The sequence below is a fragment of the Trachypithecus francoisi genome, unplaced genomic scaffold, assembly GCF_009764315.1.
Source record: "Trachypithecus francoisi isolate TF-2019V2 unplaced genomic scaffold, Tfra_2.0 Lachesis_group13, whole genome shotgun sequence".
Lineage (NCBI taxonomy): Eukaryota > Metazoa > Chordata > Mammalia > Primates > Cercopithecidae > Trachypithecus > Trachypithecus francoisi.
Genome location: NW_022681458.1, coordinates 75,199,522 through 75,219,695, shown reverse-complemented (window position 1 = coordinate 75,219,695; position 20,174 = coordinate 75,199,522). Strand labels below are relative to the sequence as shown.

At 35.7% G+C, this 20,174-nt stretch overlaps 1 long non-coding RNA gene across 1 annotated transcript; it reads left to right on the top strand.

Moving 5' to 3' along the window:
* The first annotated feature begins 337 nt into the window (after positions 1-337).
* On the top strand, positions 338-16,588 carry LOC117094911. The gene is made up of 3 exons (XR_004441723.1): positions 338-487; positions 6,759-6,875; positions 16,348-16,588. It is a non-coding gene; the product is annotated as an uncharacterized LOC117094911 (long non-coding RNA).
* The last annotated feature ends 3,586 nt before the right edge of the window (positions 16,589-20,174 follow it).

Below are 20,174 nucleotides of genomic sequence, written 5' to 3'. Positions count from 1 at the left end.
CAGGCCTAGAAAGTTGCATCCATTAACATATATTATGTTGTATTGTGATCCTTATTTCCACTCTTTCTCTTTTATGAGAGAAAAAAACACACACACATGAAAGGAAGGCTAATTCAGAAGTGGAACCAGTGGCAGAAAAGTAAACTAAGCGTTCAGATATATGTTTGCAGTTCTTGGCGAAGTTATCAAAATTTTACCCGAAGCATATTGGAAAACATCACTCATGATAGAAACTCCCTCCCTCTCTCACTCCTGCCTTCTAACTCCCCTAAAAAACACATCTGTTTCCTACTGATAGCTTTTAACATACAACCCTTTAATGTCTTCTAACAGGAAGTGGAAATTGAGCGAAGTTTGTGCTCGCCAGCTTTTAAGAGTCACCCTGGGAGCCAGCTGGAGGATTCTGTGAAAGACTCAGACAAGAAAGGCGAGGAAACATCTTGTGACAAGATGTCACCTGAAAGTGGTCACAGCCGCATCTTTGAAGGTTAGCGTAGCATTTTGATACACTTCCTTGAGATCATACCTCGTACAACATGAATGGTTAATAAATAAAATATATGAGGGGTTTGTTTAAAAATTAGTAAGGAAAATAATGACTGCATATAGTTTAGGAAATACAATTTAGGAAAAATCGAGGTATTTATAAATACTTCTTATTATATTTTAATTAGTTTTTTAAAACTAAATAGAATATATTTTAATTGACTATAAACCAGTACAACAAGCATTTTCAGTATTAGAAGTTTGAAACAATGTACCTGACCATAATCTGACTTTTCCTCTTGTGAAAATAAAAGGAAAACATACTTGTCTTTCTGTCTGTGGGTAACAAAAGAATAAGCTAGGAGTAGCTATCAGTAGCAAAATAAAAAAAAAAAAGATGCCTTAAGCATCTCCTTTTCAGGCAATTAAACTAAACTTGCATAATGAATTTGGAATACAAAGCAACATAAGAGTGTTACATTTTAGACAGAACCTTATAAATTTGATTAATGCTTTACAAATATCATTAAAAAGTTAATAGCTCATATGTTAGAAATCACACTATTAATATCATTTTTAACAATGACAGACATGAAAAATATAAATAATTTATTGGAAAATACAGATCTTATTTATCATTTCTGATTAGGCACATTCTGGATTTTTCCTCTTTAACCAACTAATGTCTATTGTAGTGTTTGTGGTGTTTGTTAGAGATCATAATTAGTACAAATTTTAAGATATCATTTGGAATATTTGTAGCAAACTGTTAAGTCACCAGTCCACGTGAGCAATGTGGAAAGTCTTTGGAATATTACAGTTCACAATTTGGAAAAGCAAATAGTACTCTGCTTTAAAACTTTAAAAAAGCTGTTTGCGAATCAGCACATCAGCATCACCTGGAGGCTTATTAGACATGCAGAACCTTCAGCCTCACATCAGTTCTACTAAATCAGAATCTGCTTGTAACAGGATCCTCAAATGATTCATATGCACATTAAAGTTTGAGAAGCTGTACACTGTGACAGAACAGACTGATTTTCCGGGAAATTTACATGTGGTTCAGCCCATTCTGATTCCGTTTGGTATAAGGATGTAATTTGGAGTGGGAGGCAGGTGTAGGAACAGTGAAGGGGAGTTTGCTAATGATGGCCTGGGCATGGATTTCTAAATACATGTAAATTGAGATTTCAATCTCTTTTTCACTTTCAATTCATTTTGGTATGCCCAATTAATATCCTAATATGATTAGTATCAGTCTTGAGGAATTTACTCCACATATTTCTGGCCTGTGATTAAACTTTATGGGCACTTGGCTGAATGCAAAAGAATTAGATTAGCAGAGGCCAAGAAAAGAGAAGCTTCAAGGAATGATTTATATTCTGATGATTCTTTCCCGTGGAGAGCTTAGCATAGGGAGGCAAAAATGAGTTTGGCAAACTGATCGAACGTACACGAGATAATTAACTCCACTCATCACATCTTATTTCTCCTCATCTGTGTTTTCTTTGATTTCCATGCAAAGGTTTTCAAAGGCCTCTTTATTTTAAAAGCTTAGAAAAAGTATTCTGGAGTGTAACCACTATTTACTGTCAAGATATGACTTAAATTTAAAAGTAACCTCAAATACACATTTCCAGTTACACTGACAATAACAAGAAGTAAACTTGCAAACACAAGGTGGGAAAATTGCATCTGCAAGATGGATGAACATACAGCAATTTTAATTTCATTTTATCTGTATATTGCACAAGAACTCTAATTCCTATGTATCAATACATTTAAAAGAAACAAAATTCTTTCATTATGGGATCCTTTTCATTATTTCACAGGTCCCCAAATTTCTATCTCTGTTGGAACAATAATAAACTATTTTAATACTTAATTTAGTTAACTTGGACAGCATGCAAATTAAACTGGACAAAACCTACAAAACAAGAGCATTTTGATATTCCTGTTTTGCTATAAAGATTTATTTTATTCCAAAAAGATAAACACTTGTTTCTAAATAAAGTGTGATAACTGAAAGATTTCAGAGTTTACACAATTATATGAGTGACTGCGACAGCCTTATACATTAGTTAAACATTTTAACTAGCCATGAAAGTTTCATATTCAGGCAGTATTTATTTGTAGTAATATGAAAAACAGTAGATTTTTTAAATTACACTTATAATAGATAATTTAAGTGCAACTACCTAATATCCTGCATATTTAAAATTTAGTAAACAGTGTGAATTGATAACTCCATTCCAGGACAGAACTAGCAATGCTTGTCAGATTATTTCCACTTCAATATCCTCAACTGCGGGACCAGAACAGCACAGAAAGTTGCTATGATTTTCCCCAGCCTTTCTTTTTATGCCTGATGAGCCACTCCCGGGTTCCCAGTTTGTGGACAATTACTCTCACCACTTCTATTTTATTTACTCCATTTCCTCACGTATGTATTGGTGTCAAGTAAACCATAGTGCTCCTGTGTGCATGTTGGTGCATTCCGTTCACATTTTCTTGGAAATACACTCTAACAGTTGTTAAAATGATTCTAGGAAGACTTAGGTCATACGACACTAAATGTCAAGCATAGCAAATCCGTAATTTGACAAATGTGGGTAATTTGATAATGATGGGATATGAAAGAAAAGAAATCAATCAGTGTAAATGATTTGGTTAATTGTATTATACTAATATAAAAATCTGATTTGTTGGGTCGGGCGTAGTCACTTATGCCTGTAATCCCAGCGTTTTCGAAGGCCAAGGTGAGTAAATCACCTAGGGTCAGGAGTTTGAGACCAGCCCTGACCAACATGGTGAAACCCCATCTCTACTAAAATTACAAAAATTGGCTGGGCATGATAGTGAGTGCCTGTAATCCCAGCTACTCAGGAAACTGAGGCAGGATAATTGCTTGAACCTGGCAGGTGGAGGCTGCAGTGAGCCGAGATGGCACCACTGCACTCCAGCCTGGGCAACAGAGCGAGACTATATCTCAAAATATATATATATGATTTGTTGAATTTCTTTTAGATATTTTAAGAACAGTAAGTTGGAAAGTGAATACTGGAAGTCTTAGGTGCTGGCATTTGATGTACATGTATGTAGAATTGAAAAATCTACTCTTTCTGCTGAAAAACTCTGGATCAAGGAATACTTCAAATAGTAGAATTGAATGGGTCATGTGCATCAAATTTATATGACTTGGGATTTTTTAATATGACAATTGGCTGCTCTTCACTTTTATTCTCTAACTCATAATTTTAATTTTAATCTTCTAAGTCATCAACATGTAAAATGCCAAAAGATGAAATATATATTCAAAGTCACTTTTTCAAGGCTTTTGCAATAAACCTTGGAAATTACCTACTGTCTTTCTCTTTTTATTCTGCTCGATTAAAACTAAATTCATTCTTTATTCTTATAATGGCCATTCATCTCCTCTGGCAGGTTTCACAAAACAAACTGAACTTCTGTTCTTTCAGTTTTCTACTGCTCTTTACATGAGGGGATCCTTCCAGTCATTAATGTTTCTAAAATACTGAAGTATGTATAATATATGTAATTGTGTGACTGACATTTACATATCTTATTTTTTTGTTTAAAATCAGACATTTTAGAGTAATGATGTCCAAAAGAAACTTCTGTGATAATGATAATAGAAGTGTCCTATATCTGTGCAATCCAATATGGTAACGACTAGCCACATGTGGCTATTACGCAATTAAAAAGTAGCTAGCGGCCGGGCGCGGTGGCTCAAGCCTGTAATCCCAGCACTTTGGGAGGCTGAGACGGGCGGATCACGAGGTCAGGAGATCGAGACCATCCTGGCTAGCATGGTGAAACCCCGTCTCTACTAAAAATACAAAAAACTAGCCGGGCGAGGTGGCGGGCGCCTGTAGTCCAGCTACTCGGGAGGCTGAGGCAGGAGAATGGCGTGAACCCGGAGGCGGAGCTTGCAGTGAGCCGAGATTGCGCCACTGCACTCCAGTCCGGGCGACAGAGCGAGACTCCGCCTCAAAAAAAAAAAAAAAAAAAGTAGCTAGCGCAGCTGACCAACATAATTGCTAATTTCATTGAATTTTAAGTATGTACATGTAAATTGTCATGATATTGGAAGCTGACATTTGTCCCATGAGCTAACTGTCCACCCTTTCATAAGAGTTGATTCAGATGCTAACTATTCATTTTAAGTGATCCTCTACCTGCTAATTTACCTTTATTAAAATGTATGTGGATAAGCAGAAAGAGAATTCATGTTGGCAAAACAGATAAAAGGTAAATAGCAATAATTCACGTATTAAAAAGTTGCCTTCGAGAACTGGGGATGATCTCCTCTCTTTAGTATTGTCTAGTAATAGAATTAAGAAACATGTAATTTCAACTGTGTTCCCTTTTCAATGTGCTGATAAAGCAATAGTTTTATCATAGAAACAGAAATACTACTGTGAGGCTTTGCTTTTTTTTTCCCCGTAACATCTTTTCTAGAGCTTCATTGTCTTGGAAATATGAATCCCCTCAGGTCAGAAGCAAACCTTTTTCTAAATACCTGAGATTAACAAAGTTAAATGAAATGGAGCAACAGGCTACTTTAAAATTAACAGCACCATTTATTTAATAAAACAGGAAGGGCTTCTTTGGAAACTTATGAGTAAATCAGACATTTAATCACAGAGTAGTTCCAGCTAACACTATCGACACCTGGTCTCCGGATACACGATGGTGGACCCAGGACTACCAGCACTCGCTTCTGCTTGCAGACTTGCTTCCCTACCTACTCTACCTTATTTCATGCCCCAAATAATGTTATTTTAGTTCATATAGGAGACATTTCATTAGGAAAAATATCGTCAGTGGATCACCATCTAAAACAGTTCTGTGGTGATGGCCTTTGTAAAATAATCTATTTTTTATATCAGTAATCATCTCTAATTGATCTGCTTACCCAATTAAGTGTTTCTCTTTCTTAAAGTCGGGTCCACCTGCATATTTTTGATGACTCCCACATGTTCCTTTTAGTCACTATTATAGTCAGTGAGTCAAAACACATTCCAGAGTTAAGTCATGGCCCAGTAGGAAGGGGCAGCTGGGAGTTTGCTATTCTGAGGAATATGTAATGAAAGGTCTATTCATGAGGTCGTTCATGTGGTAACTATAAATCAGCACCTTGGAATGCTGGAAAATTTCCAAAATCCCAGGAACTCATTTTGAGCTTGCACACGGTCATATTTAATTTTAAAACATGAGGCCATCAAAGAAAGATAGCAACAAATTTAAGTATACCTTTAAAAAATCATTCATTCACTTTACTACCCTGAAATTGGAAAAAACTAAATATATTATTTTTGATATTCTGATTGTAGAATGTCAGAAATGTGTACATATTTCTACCAAATATTTTTGATGTGCTGTTTTCATTTGCCCATTCATCTGTTCATTCATCAAGCAAATATGTATTGAGTGCCTATTTGTGCCAGGTACTATTCTAAGTACTTGGAGACATCAATGAATAAAAGACAAAAAGACAAAGAAAAAATTCTGCCCATGGAGCATATTTTGTAACAGAGGATACATACATTGGATGATAAAATAATGAAGAAGTAAAATGATATATCAGAAGACAGCAAGTGCTATAGAAAACATAGGCCAGGATAGAGGGAATGGTGCATGGTGGAAATTTGTAATTTTAATTAGGATGGTGAGAATCAGCCACATGGGAAGGTGACATTTAAACAAAGACTTAAATAAGTAAATATTCTCAGTGCTTTGGGAGGCCGAGGAAGGAGGATTGCTTGAGGTCAAGTGTTCAAGACCAGCTTGGGCAACATAGCAACTCTCCATCTCTACAAAAAAATAAAAAATTAGCTGGGCTTGCGGCACACATCTGTAGACCCAGCTACCAGGGAGGCTAAGGCAGGAGGATCCCTGGAGCCCTGGAGTTCAAGGCTACAGTTAGCTAAGATCATGCCACTGCACTCCAGCCTGAGTGACAGAGTGAGACCCTGTCTCAAAAACAAAATATAAAAAAGAAAATACACATAGTTATATTTTGTTAAAGGCAAATGTATTGCCTAAGATTTGAGGCAGAATGTTCTCTGATCCCAGGCCCTCTAATTGGAGCAACTGTATTGCTGGGTTTTTGCAGTCACTTGAAGATAGAGGAAACATACATCATATCTTGCCACTCTCACCAATGGGAAGTGTGTGGAACCACTGCTACCCTGGTTTATCAGTCTGCACCTTGTGGATTTCTGGTATTGTTCTATTCTGTTCTACAGGGAAAAGGCCAAGAAAGAAGAGCAGAGGGCAAAAAGTTCAGGTAGAACCACAGGGCTGACTGAAGGCTTGGAACCCACACATGAGAGCCAAACCAGGAATTTGTTATTCTAAGAAAGGTACACGCCTGTAATCCCAAAACTTGGGGAGGCCGAGGTGGGCAGATCATGAGGTCAGGAGTTTGAGACCAGCCTGGCCAACATAGTGAAACCCCGTCTCTACTAAAACTACAAAAATTAGCTGGGCGTAGTGGCATGCACCTCTTGTTCCAGCTACTCAGGAGGCTGAGGCAGGAGAATGGTTTGAACCCGGGAGGTGGAGGTTGCAGTGAGCCGAGATTGTGCCACTGCACTCCAGCCTGGCGACAGAGCAAGGCTCCGTCACAAAAAAAAAAAAAAAAAAAAAGGAAGAAAGAAAGGTACATGGAACTCGTATTACCTAATGGGTTTGAAATTAGAATGTCAGTACAAAGGTGAAATACAAGAATCCCACTTCTTAAACTGAGTTCATGACTCCATGCATCTATTCAGGTTGGCATGGCTCATGTGACTGTCAGGGTTCCAAAATAAAGACGTTAGAAGTTCACAAGTGCAGAAGGTGCTATGCCAGAGAAGTTTGATGACACGTATTGGTGATACAATCCTAGCAAGACTGAGTTTAAGAATAAAAAGCCCAGTCACTAAGGATTAGGGCATGGCTAAAAAAACTCAGTGTTCTGGGGCAGTGGTTTTGAAAAAATGGAAAGAAGGAAAGGAGAGAGGAAGGGAGGGAGGGAAGGATGAAGAGAGAGAGCAAAAGATGGAGAGAGACAGGAATGGAGAAACAAAGGCAGGAAGAGAAGTGGGAAAAATAAAGCAGTTTTATGAAGCTTTTGATAAGTAGCTAGAATTCAGTTACTAATGAATTCTGTTTGGTATCAGAGGCAAACACAGCATGGGAGCAGTAGTAAAATCCATAAATTCAGCAAATATTTACTGAACTGGAACTATGGACCTGGCCCTGCGCTTGGCACTGGGGATATACGTATGTGAAGACACAGACCCTGACCCTAAGTAGCTTATAGGTTAAGAAAGGTGGCAGGTTCATAAACAAATGTCAACACTAGGAGATGAACAGTGCTGCAGTAAAAGATACAGGAAGCAACTATATATGTCCGTGGGCCCACAGATGCTTCATAGAAATGCTGAGTTTTTAAAGTGTTTGTGAAGCATGACTGGGAGTTGACCAAGAAGAGAGAGAAGGCATGTGTGAGAAGGAGGGATAGGAGAAAGGGTGGAAACTCCAAGTAGATCCAGCAAAACCATGAAGGGATACGGAAAGTAAGCAATTTGGAAGAAAACAGGGGCACTTCCATATGTTTGATGCTTAACAGCTCATTTCAATTAATGTCTTCATAGCCCCTTGAGCGGGGGCCAGAGTTGGTGCTAGATTCTAGGCTATGAGTGAAACAATTCCAGCTGAGGTTCATTAGACTCAGCTGCCAGGTTAGGAAGACAGGTTTGCATGAAAAGGAAAAACTTGTTCCTTCTGAAAAATATGCTCGTTGACATATTTTAACAATTTTTGCCAATTAAAGGAGTGAAATATTTGGTGATATTTTGCCATGGTTAAAAAAAAAACAAAAAACACACACAATATTCTAGAGAAACCCTATATATTTCCAGATATTTCAGACATGGGGAATAGAAAAAAAAAGACACTACATAAATTAGCTAATTAGCAATGTTACTTTTTAAAATTCAATTTTCAAAATATTTAAAGTTTTTAATGTATTTTTATTTTCAAGAGTTAAGCCAAATACTTTTATTTAAAATGTCTATTTCTCTACATTATTCATTATAGACATTTAATATTAGAAATACTTCATTATATGAAATAAAATTTAACTATAAATTTTTAACTTTTAAACATAACTTATTTCTTTTTAATGTATTTCACATGCCCTTTAAAGTACATAATATCCATAAAGCAATATAAGAATAACTTATTACTAATAAATGTGAAAACACAAATAATAATAACACACAAACTTTCGTCTTTGAGAAGTTACATTTACAAAGAGCCACATGTTTCTATTTTTGGCTCTTTTTCTACAGCCATAAATATGGAGATAGGGTTAAAATAATGTTCTATGAATAAATTCTGCATGTCACTGTTATGATTCTTTATTTACAACTTCCTAACTGATGAAATAGTATATGAGGACTCATAAGAGTACACATAGTCCTAGCCAGAGGGTCTCAGGAATTCTTGAAGAATACCACATAACTTTGTATTGGCTAAGACAAACAGCCAGTTGTTCTATTTTTTGAAGATCATCTTTTAAAAAAAATCAGATTTTGCCAAACGCAATAGGAAACTCACTCTGTTGATAGTTTGTTTTGTTTAATATTTCAGCACTTAACATTCTAGATAGTTTCTGATTTATTATGAGATGTGTGATCATTCTCTAGTGACGTGGTAAGACCTTTGCTTTCCATACACATCAGGGAAGAACTTGATATATCACCTTCAAATCTTTTTTAGGTCATCACTTCACAATACTTCTGACTCATTGCTTAAATATCTTCACTCTTCATCCCTAATAATGACATATTGCCTTTTGGGATATGGCATCAGAATATGAAGCCTATTGCTTCATAGTTACATTGTATGTGGGAAACTATTAAGAAAATTTAATGTCCCTAGATTTTGCGTAGAATAATTCAGATTAAAACTTAGACAATGAGTGGAAGTTCAGATGACCATACTTTTTAATGAATTAAGTTAAGAATTCTGGTGAGTTTAAATAATTGCTGCATTGGAAGTTGGAAACTGTTTTTCTTGACAGTTTGCTGTGGATATTTGAATTGCTATCCTTGTACTGCATCAAAAGATAACCTTATCTTTGCTCATTCCTGGTGTTTTTTGCTTATGCCATGCCAAAGAATAATTTATTCTATCCATAGTTTTTAAAATAATTATAATTCCTAATGGAAAATAATGAATAACACTGTATGCAATAATATTCTATATACTATATGTGTTAAACATTAAATCCACTATAGCCCTTCATTTCTATACTCTTGTTATCTACAATTCCCACTCCTACTGCAAATTCTCATCTTTTTTAAGCTAATTAAAGACAGCATTAATTAAAATGGAAGTTCAAAAATGTTCCCCACCAAATGGAAGGGGAAATAATTGTTGATTTCATGAAAGAGTGCAATTAGCAGAATTGAAAGAAAAGAGGAAGGGGAATTATTAAGGAAGTCATTGGGAAAAATTTTACTTTTCAGAGCTGAAAAATATATAGTAGGAGCCGTCAAATAAAATGGACCACAGTGTTCCAATGAATTAAGTAGCAACATATGCAGTCAGATTACAGAATAAAATTTTTCATTGATCCTTTATTAATATGAAATCCCAGAAATGTCCAGATATGGGAAAAGGGCATGTTTCCAAAAAAGAAATGAATGTCAAATGTCAAATTGGAGTCAAACTTTTTACGGGCAACTCAGGATGTTAGAAGGAAGCAGTGCAAAAAGTCTTCTATAAGGCTGCATGCATGCAGAATTACACAAAAAATATACTGCCAGAAATATTCAGGGAGCCCCAAACTGAGAAATTAACTTAAGGTTGTTGTAGATTCTTTATGCTGCAGAGTATATGATAGGAATAAAGTCAAATCACCTTCACACCTCTCAGATTGCCATTGTGAAGGACCACAATCTGTAACGGTGGATCATTAACACAAATTCCAAAATGTACAAACACACAGGAAAATAATTCACCATGAACAAGAGTCAATAGAAAATGCGAACACAGAATTAAACTGTAAATGAATTCAAAAGATATTGAGTTGGATTAAAATATTTTTTTAAAGTATATCATGAAAAATAAAAGATTGAAACAACATAAAAACCAAGAGTCAGTCAGATTTGGGAAAGAAGCGAAGACAATTTTTAAAATATTAAGTTTTTTTTTAACACAGCAGATGTGTTATACAACTAATTGTATATTGCTGAAGAGAGAATTAATGACCTAGAAGATAAATTCAAAGAAATTAATTATAGAGAACCAGGCACGGTGGCTCACGCCTGTAATCCCAGCACTTTGGGAGGCCGAGGCAGGTGGATCACTTGAGGTCAGGAGTTCAAGACCAGCCTGGCCAACATGGTGAAACCCCGTCTCTGCTAAAAAATACAAAAATTAGCGGGGCATGGTGGCACATGCCTGTAGTCCCAGCTACTTGGGATGCTGAGGCAGGAGAATTGCTTGAATCCAGGAGGTTGCAGTGAGCTGAGATTGTGTCACTGTACTCTAGCCTCGGTAACAGAGGAAGACTCTGTCTCAAAAAAAAAAAGAAAGAAAAGAAAAAGAAATTAATTATAGAGAATATAAAGCAGAGTAACAAATTTATGCAAATATGAAAGCAAGATTAAAAGGCAGGAAGGACATAATAAAGATTCTAATGTATACTTACTTGAAAACCTAAAGTTAAAGAATGGAAGAAAGGAAATATTCAAAGAGACATGACTAAACAGTTTATAGAAATGAATTTTAAAGGACCTAACTCTCAGATACAGGATGCATAATGAAGACCTGTCATGGTAAATAAAAAGAGTCTATACCTCTAGACAAAAGAGAGTGAAAGTACATAGTATGACAAAATTACAGGAAAAGAGAAACAGAATTAAAAGAGAGAAAAGAATTTAAGTTTGAAAATTGACAAACTGGTAACTAACTGCTCAATAGTAAAAATCGAATCTGGAAGAGTGTGAAGGTATTTTTTAATATAGTGAGACAAATAATTTTTGACTTCCAATTTTATATCCAACTAAATTTTAATTTAAGAATGAGGACAAAATACACACATGTTAAAACAAACCAAAACAAAGAGGTTTCTATCAGTAAACCCTCATTAAAGGAAATTGTTAGAAATATGCTTAAGCAGAAACAAACAATATCACAGGAAAAGTAGTTTGAGATAGAAGAAAAAATATTGGCCAGTGAAATTGCTGAATATATGGGTAAATCTGAACAAACCAACTGCCTATATAAAATAGTAATAATGTAGGCAGCATGGCGGAAAGGGTTTACTTAGCAGGCTTGGGATGTGCAAACCCTGTATCTCCAAACAAAAGACTGGTCTCTGAACCAGCTCCTGGGAAACAACCTCCAAGCTCCGGAATATCAGGCCTGATAAGAGTGTCTTTGTGAACCTGGGGCACTTATCCAGGTCAGATTGTTTATGCGGAATATGTGATTTACGATGGGGGCCTTGGACCATGCTGTGTCAGTTTGGTCTCTGGGAGAGCGAATGGAGAATGAGTAACTAAGGTCAGCCACATAGATGCTCCATATTTGTGTGAACAACCTCCAGCAAAAGTTGTGGACAACAAGGCTAGAATGAGCTTCCTTGGTTGGTAATACTTCATGCATTTTGTCTCACGTTGTTGGTGAAAAAATTAAAGTATGACCATTTATAGAACTTTCCTGGGAGAGAACAATTAGAAGTTTGTGTCTTGTTTCTCTCAGACTCTGCCCTATGGCTTGTCTGTCATTTGCTAATTAATCTGTATGCATTGGCTATAATAAACTGTAATGGTGAGAATAATGACTCTTCTGAGTTCTGAGTTCTGTGAGGTCTAGTGAATAAGTGACCTAAGGCTGGACACAGGGATTTAAAACAAATTGGAACTAAAATATCAAATAATAATAACATAACACAGAAAGCAGATGATCAATCAAACCATTCTCAAGTATTCTTCAAGAGCAAAAATTAAAGGATCAACTTTACACTTTCATCAGTTTAAGTATTTACATTAAAGTTTTAGGAGTAAAAAAATTAAAAAATACAAATACAGTGATTAACTTTTAAACGACTAGAGAAAAAATAGAAACCCCAGACACTTCAAAAGAAAGAAGGAAAAGAGGCTGGGCACGGTGGCTCACAACTGTACTCTCAGCACTTTGGGAGGTCGAGGCAGGCGGATCACCTGAAGTCAGGAGTTCGAGACCAGCCTGGCCAACATAGCGAAACTCAATCTCTATTAAAAATACAAATATTGGCTGAATGTGGTGTCATGAACCTGTAATCCCAGCTACGTGGGAGGCTGAGGCAGGAGAGTTTCTTGAACCCGGGAGGTGGAGGTTGCAGTGAGTCGAGATCATACCATTGCACTCTAGTGTGGGTGACAAAAGTGAAAAGAAAAAGAAAGAAAAGAAAGAGAGTAAGGAAGGAAGGAAGGAAGGAAGAAAAAGGAAAGAAAGAAAAGAAAGAAAGAAAGAAAAGAAAGAAAGAAAGAAAAGAAAGAAAGAAAGAAAGAAAGAAAGAGAAAGAAAGAAAGAAAGAAAGAAAGAAAGAGAGAGAGAGAAAAGAAGAGAAAGAGGGAAGGAAGGAAGGAACGGAGAGAGGGAGGGAGAGAGGAAGGGAGGGAGGAAAAGAAAGGCATAGAATAATTAGAGTATCTAAAACTGCAAAATTATAGAGCTGAAATAATTCTAAATATTTTAGTAGTCTTCATAAATGTAAATGCCCCAGCTCTTCAGTGGAAAGACAAGATTGTCAGATTGGAATTTTAGAAAAAGTTAGGCATATACAACACAAAATGGACTTGTAAAATATTGAAATATTAACCAAAAGAAAGTCAATATGGCTATTTTATTCTCAGAAAGGAAATAGACTTAAATGGAAAAAAATACCATGTAACAATAAAAATAAAGAATAATCTTTTAAGAAAGTAAAGGAAATCCACTGAGACTGGGAACAAAGTGAAAGTACAATTTTAGGGAGGTAAGCAAGCCCAGAATCTGTTAGTTTCCGTATTAATTTGGGATGGTAAGGACTTTGATAAATCAAATAGATGAAAGCATGCAATTGACTCAGGATGCTAGGCCCTGGGCTCATCTAGGATGGAAAGTTGGATCACTGATGCCTTAGGAAGCTGAATAACACAATGGACTGTACATATAGGAGTGAAAGGATAAACTAAAAATATGCTTACCTCAATCTTTGGTCTGAATGGGTGGAAAATAATTTTATCTCCCAGGAATTCCTAACTCAAGAATTAGGGACTCTCACCCCAACCTAATTCAAGATTGAGGCCCAAATTCAATATTTGTGAGATCCTGAAAGCTTCAAACCTGTAACTTAATTTATAATGGATTCACTATGCAGATAGCGGAAGCAAAATATAAATGCTTTCTGGAAGCATATGCTTTCAGCTGGGGTCTCAAAAAAGTTCCATAGATAAAGTTTCAGTGAGCATGCGCAATCAAAAATCACACTAAACATAAGAAAAAGGCTATATAAAAATCAACAAGTGTAGGAAGGCAGAATTATGTCCACATAAACATCAAGGATGAATTAGAAAGTGAACTCTGCATACTCTGGGCATTTAGTTTATGAAATATGTGGCAATTCAGGTGAGTTGGAAATGGATAGACTAGTCAGTGAATTAGTACTTAGGCAATCGTCTGTCTTTAGAAGAAAAATTCAATCTTGTCTTTCATTATATACACAATTTATTCCAAATAGTTTAAAAGCTAAGTATAAAAATCCCAAACTCAAAACTACAAGAAATATTAGAAAAGATATGGGAAATATTTATGACTTCAGAGGAAGAAATATAATATAATATATTAAAGTATCTATAGTATTATGATTGGCACACCTATATTCTTTTTTATTATTATTATACTTTAAGTTCTAGGGTACATGTGCATAACATGCAAGCTTGTTACATATGTATACTTGTGCCATGTTGGTGTGCTGCACCCATCAACTCGTCAGCACCCGTCAACTCGTCATTTACATCAGGTATAACTCCCAGTGCAATCCCTCCCCCCTCCCCCCTCCCCATGATAGGCCCCAGTGTGTGACGTTCCCCTTCCCGAGTCCAAGTGATCTCATTGCTGAGTTCCCACCTACGAGTGAGAACATGCGGTGTTTGGTTTTCTGTTCTTGTGATAGTTTGCTGAGAATGATGGTTTCCAGCTGCATCCATGTCCCTACAAAGAACACAAACTCATCCTTTCTTATGGCTGCATAGTATTCCATGGTGTATATGTGCCACATTTTCTTAATCCAGTCTGTCACAGATGGACATTTGGGTTGATTCCAAGTCTTTGCTATTGTGAATATGCACACCTATATTCTTAAGAATTGTTAAGCTGTAAAAAGTCAGGTTTAAATGTAGTATTGCAATATAAACTATCATATTAAAATATAGTGATTTGGGCAGTGAAACTAGCCTTTTGTTGGATATTTAATTTCATGTATTTTAGAAATTATTATCTCAATTTCTTTTTAATTTAGTGGAAATTTGCAAGAGACTTGCAAGTTTAAAAATATTAGTGAATAGAGAATTTACGGAAAGGTTAACATAAAATCCTACAACTTCAAAAATCCTGTTTTGGGATTTAGCTCAATTTAGCATATTTCACCACCTGAAGAGCAAAGTCTAGATTCTTCTACAGATTTGCAAAGAAATGAATTCAATGTTTGTTCATAGTACTACTAAGCAATCTGTATTGGGTCCCAGTTACCATAGATTTTGCCTGAATTGTTTGCATTCCATCAGGCTTATAGGATGCAATTCAGATATCTTAAGTGATGTTGGAAGTTGTTAATGGCAAAAAGAAGGCTTTTATTAAGTATTAATGGGCTGAATTCCTATGGAGGCCAGGCCATAGAATAGAATAAGAAATAATAGGAAATAAATTCTGGGGCACAAAAAGGCTAACTAAAAGCCCAGACATGCCACTACACAACGTATCCATGTAACCAAACTGTACTTTTACCCCCTAGATTTGTTTTTAAAAACACACCAAAAAAAAAAGATGATAGGAAAATATTCTCTAAGGAGCATAGTCATCTCAATTCTAAGGGAGGATGTTAACACCAATTATATGTATGGCATTGGCACTGACAATGCAACCATGCATAAAACATCCTCTATGTATTCCCAACTTTTATGATCTGGCCCAGAGCTGCTCAAATCATCCTCTTAGTACGAATGTTAAAATGCAGATTTCTTAGTGCAAGCTGCAGTTCAAAACGAAAAGAAGCTTACTTCAAAATGTGGTTTCTGCCCATATAAGGCTTACGTTCTGGCTAAGAATGCAGACAATAATTACATAAACCTTAATGAAATAGGCAATTGCAAATTGTGGGACTGAAGGAAAAAAACTGGGTGCATGGATGTTGCTATGGGATTACTAGGGACAAAGGAACCATTTCACTATTTTTTTTAAAAAAATTCAATTTCTTACCAGATTTCAAAGGAATTAGCTCTTAAGCCTGGCAAGGTGTTTTCTGAGCTATTTGTGTGTTAGTAAGGTGTCAAGTGATTGCAGAGGTAATATCAATTCACTTTTTCTGTTGTCAAATTTGTAACTCAACTTCAATAATTCTTGAAGTAAGTTACATGTGACTGGCAGTTCTCTCTGTAAGAGAAATGTCCCAACTGTGTGCTTGGGTTTCAGATGGATTCAGGACGTGCTACCCTAACATATGACACCCCAGCATATTGAATATTTTAAGCTGAAGGAATTTGAGAAACAGCATGTGCAGCAAGCATTGTCTGACCTTCTGTTCTGAAATAGGTCATGAAAACTCCACATGAGATGTGTGCTCCCCATACCAAAAGGAGAAGAGCATCCTTTGGAGTCTCCAAAGATACAGGAACACAGAGAGGAATCTAGAACAGATTTTGCTGCCCCCTGCCCCCAGTTTACTGCACTCAGCTTATACCTTTGTGCTGTTAGTTCTCTACAATTTTCCATTCTCCTCAAACCAAGCATAAAAACACTCACATTCAACCAATTCTTTGAGTCTTCATTTCCTTATAAAGTCTCCTGTGTCACATAAAACTTATATTAAATCCATTTGTATGCTTTGCTCATGTTAATATGTCTTTTGTTACAGAGGTCCCAGGCATGAACCTGGGATAGGTAGAAAGAAAAAAAATATTTACTATCTCTTATTTCCTCAAGACAATAGATTTGATGGCTTTTATACCCAATATAATCCAGACTTGAAGAACAAGAGGATAGACCAAATAATAATTAATCAGGACCAGAAAAACAGTATAACAAAAACCTCAATGCTAGACAGGTGAGCAGTCATTACAATAAGAGAACAGAAGTCCATGGAGAACTGTTCTCCACTTTAACCCCCTGACTCCACCACTCCAAGTAATCAGTGTGAGAAGCACAGGATTCTACAAAATAGAAAATTCTTAGGTGTCTTTTTTAAAAGGTGGATATTCTGTACCACTGGTATTAAAGTCACAGATAAAATGACCCCACATTTTCCTCTTTGGCTGCTCCCCCAAATGCAAACTTTCCCCCTATTTCACAGACAACTTCTGTGTGTATCTATGTGATTATTTTGGTATGTTTCACTCTGTGTTATGATTTATTTGTTTGCCTTATTCATAATTACATAGCCATATGTGCCCTCTGTGGAATGTGCTTCAAAATATTTGTTGAATGATTCAATTAATTGATTCATTTTACCACAACCAAGAAAAATACTAAGAATCATTAAGCATAGTTTTAATTTGTGAATATAGGAGAGTATGCACTTTCGTATAGAGACTCAATATGATACTATAGTTGAGCGTGAATTGTGGTGATAGGCAAACCCAAAATTAAATCCTGTATTGAGCATGTACAAGTTATGCAACACTGAAAATGTTACTTAACCACTTTAAGCTTCGGTGTCTCACTCTTTAAAATAGTAAAGTTAATGATAGCAACCACTTAGGCATGTTGTGGGTATTACCTGGAATACTGCATGCAAATAACTTATCACACTGCATAGCACTCAAAATGGCACTAGTTTTAACAGCAATTTAAAACACAGGTTTAATTTGCCAGCTAGGGAAAGTGCATTCTTAGAACACTTCTGTAAGATATATCTATAGTTAAGGTGAATTATTTTAAAAGTATTTATAATGTTTCCAAGTTTTTCAAATTATCAGATGCAAGGCAAATTGTACTTGCACACTCAGTGCCTAGTAGACATTCAATGATTACCATTTGAGTGAATATATGATTTCCCATTTTAACAACAATATAATTGGATATAGATTATGCTTCACAGGCATAAATTTAAATGATAAGCTCTGCAAAACATTGTATCAAATAGAGTTTGCCATATCCTTATTTGTATGACTTGTTGACAGAATACTTTTTTAAAATGATTGAGACTTGAAGAGTATGAGAAGCTGACCTATCAACCTGAAATGATAATTGAAGCAAAGTATGAATGGCTTTTTAGTCAGTTAAAAAAATGGATGAGGCAGTAGACACTTCCCAGTCAAACTGCAAGGATAGTTCAGTAGCCTCTTCTGGGTTTCCCTCTTCCAAGCCTCACTGAACTTTTATTTCTTTCTTTCATTTTTTTTAAAAATCAATTTCAAAATACCCATCTTAAATCATCCTCATACATTTTTCCAGTTCCCACTACAAACTAACGAAATGTTGCTTAGAGATACGTACTATGCTTTTTGAACTTAAAACAATAAAATGCCTTGAGTGCACTAAAATCATGGAAACAAGCCTTGTCAATAGACACTCAACACAGTTTATGACATTGAAATAATGTTCTTGAAAGAAGGAGTTGTCATGAGAGAGCTCAGTGTTCTTAGTTATACACTGCTGATTTGTCCCTCACATCCTCTCAATTTTCAGGAATTCATTCATTCAAGCTTTCACTTATTTATTTACTAACGGATCTATCTATTTGTTTATGCAGTGTTTCATGAAACAAAGTGCTTTTGATGAAATTCACTATTCTTGCTTGGGATAACATTTGATCCTAGTATGTTCTAGGGATGTTCCTAGATCTCAAAGTCATTATCTGCTTTATACAGATGTTGTTCTTTATTTATATGAACCAGAGGGGAGAAGCATGTGCACTTACACTGTATAAGTATGCATGTATAATAGCTTGGAGGCTACCCTTTGTCTCCATTTATTCTAGAACCACCAAATAGATATACACATCACACACACACACATGCACACACACATGAAGTTCACTAAAAATAAGTGCTTTTAGCAAAAGTATGAGGAATCCAGAATGCTTGCCTTCCTTCCCCCTACAATCAAAGCAGCTTGTGAGGTGTTATCAATTTTATGCACTTACAAAGAAAACAGTGAAGTTCCTTGACAATGCTGCTGGAGATCATTATGAAAAATGTTGCAGTAGGAGGGAAAAACAGTGTATGAGGATACAAGCCCATGCACTGATACAAGAAGAAAAGATTTTATAGCTTCATCTTGGCCATAGCAACACGTTTTAGCTTGATAACTATCTAGAATTTTTGGAGAAAATATTGTAGGAGAGACTATTAAGAGTGAAAAAAAAAAGTCTATGACAGCTGTTCCTCTTCTCCACTGAAAATAAAAGGCATTAAATATGAAGTTATTTATCCACTTTAAAACAGCGTTCTAGTTGTGCCGTAACATTAGCAGAGCTTGCCATCAGAACTTACATTTTGCACTTAAAGATAACAAAAGAAGAATTGAAGTAAATTACATGTGTCTTCTCAGATGACAAAGAGTACATATCCTTACAAAATCCAACTGCAAATAGCTAATTGGAATATCATGCCAAAGTTTTAGCTTCTGAGACTATATGGTTTTATACATATTTTCTATTATTTCTCATTTACAACTAAAAATGTGTTTGAGGGAAGATTCTAGAAAATTTGGGGATGCATTTGAAAGATATTCACTATATTTTTATCACATAATATTTACATTTTGCAAATTTGAAAACGCTAGATTTTTTATGCAACATTTCGAAATTTAATTCACATGGACTTAAATACAAAAGAGGTAATGTAGATATGTTTATGCATCAGTTAATCAAAACAACATTTATCAAGCCCCTCAAAGAACCAAGCTCCTGTGGGAGGCACTGGCCTCCCAGGAATATTGGGATAGAAATGGCTCCATCTTCACAGAGTTTACCATGTAACTTACCTTTCTACTATGCTTTCACAGTATAGAAAGCATGTTTACAAACGTGGTGTTGCCTCTGGCTTATTATTTGAGATACATGTTATTATTCCTAGCAAATGAAATTATTGAAACTTGTAAATTTTAAGATTGAGATGTTCAATAACAATTTCAAATACATACACATGATATTTAACCATGAAAATAACCATTTAGATTTTATTGCACTTAATAGTTTTATCAGTAAGATTCCAATCTGTAGCCAGGAACCACACAGTTATTTGAACAGGGAAAGTATTTTTTAAATAATTACTAACTATAATAGGAGATTGGAGTAATAGAGTATTGGCTACAAAGGGGTAAAGAAAACTCTAAGGAATACAGAAATGGCAGAGAGAAACATGTGTGTTCCCTCCTTGTTTTTTGTTCTATGGATGTACATGCACGTAAGCATATAG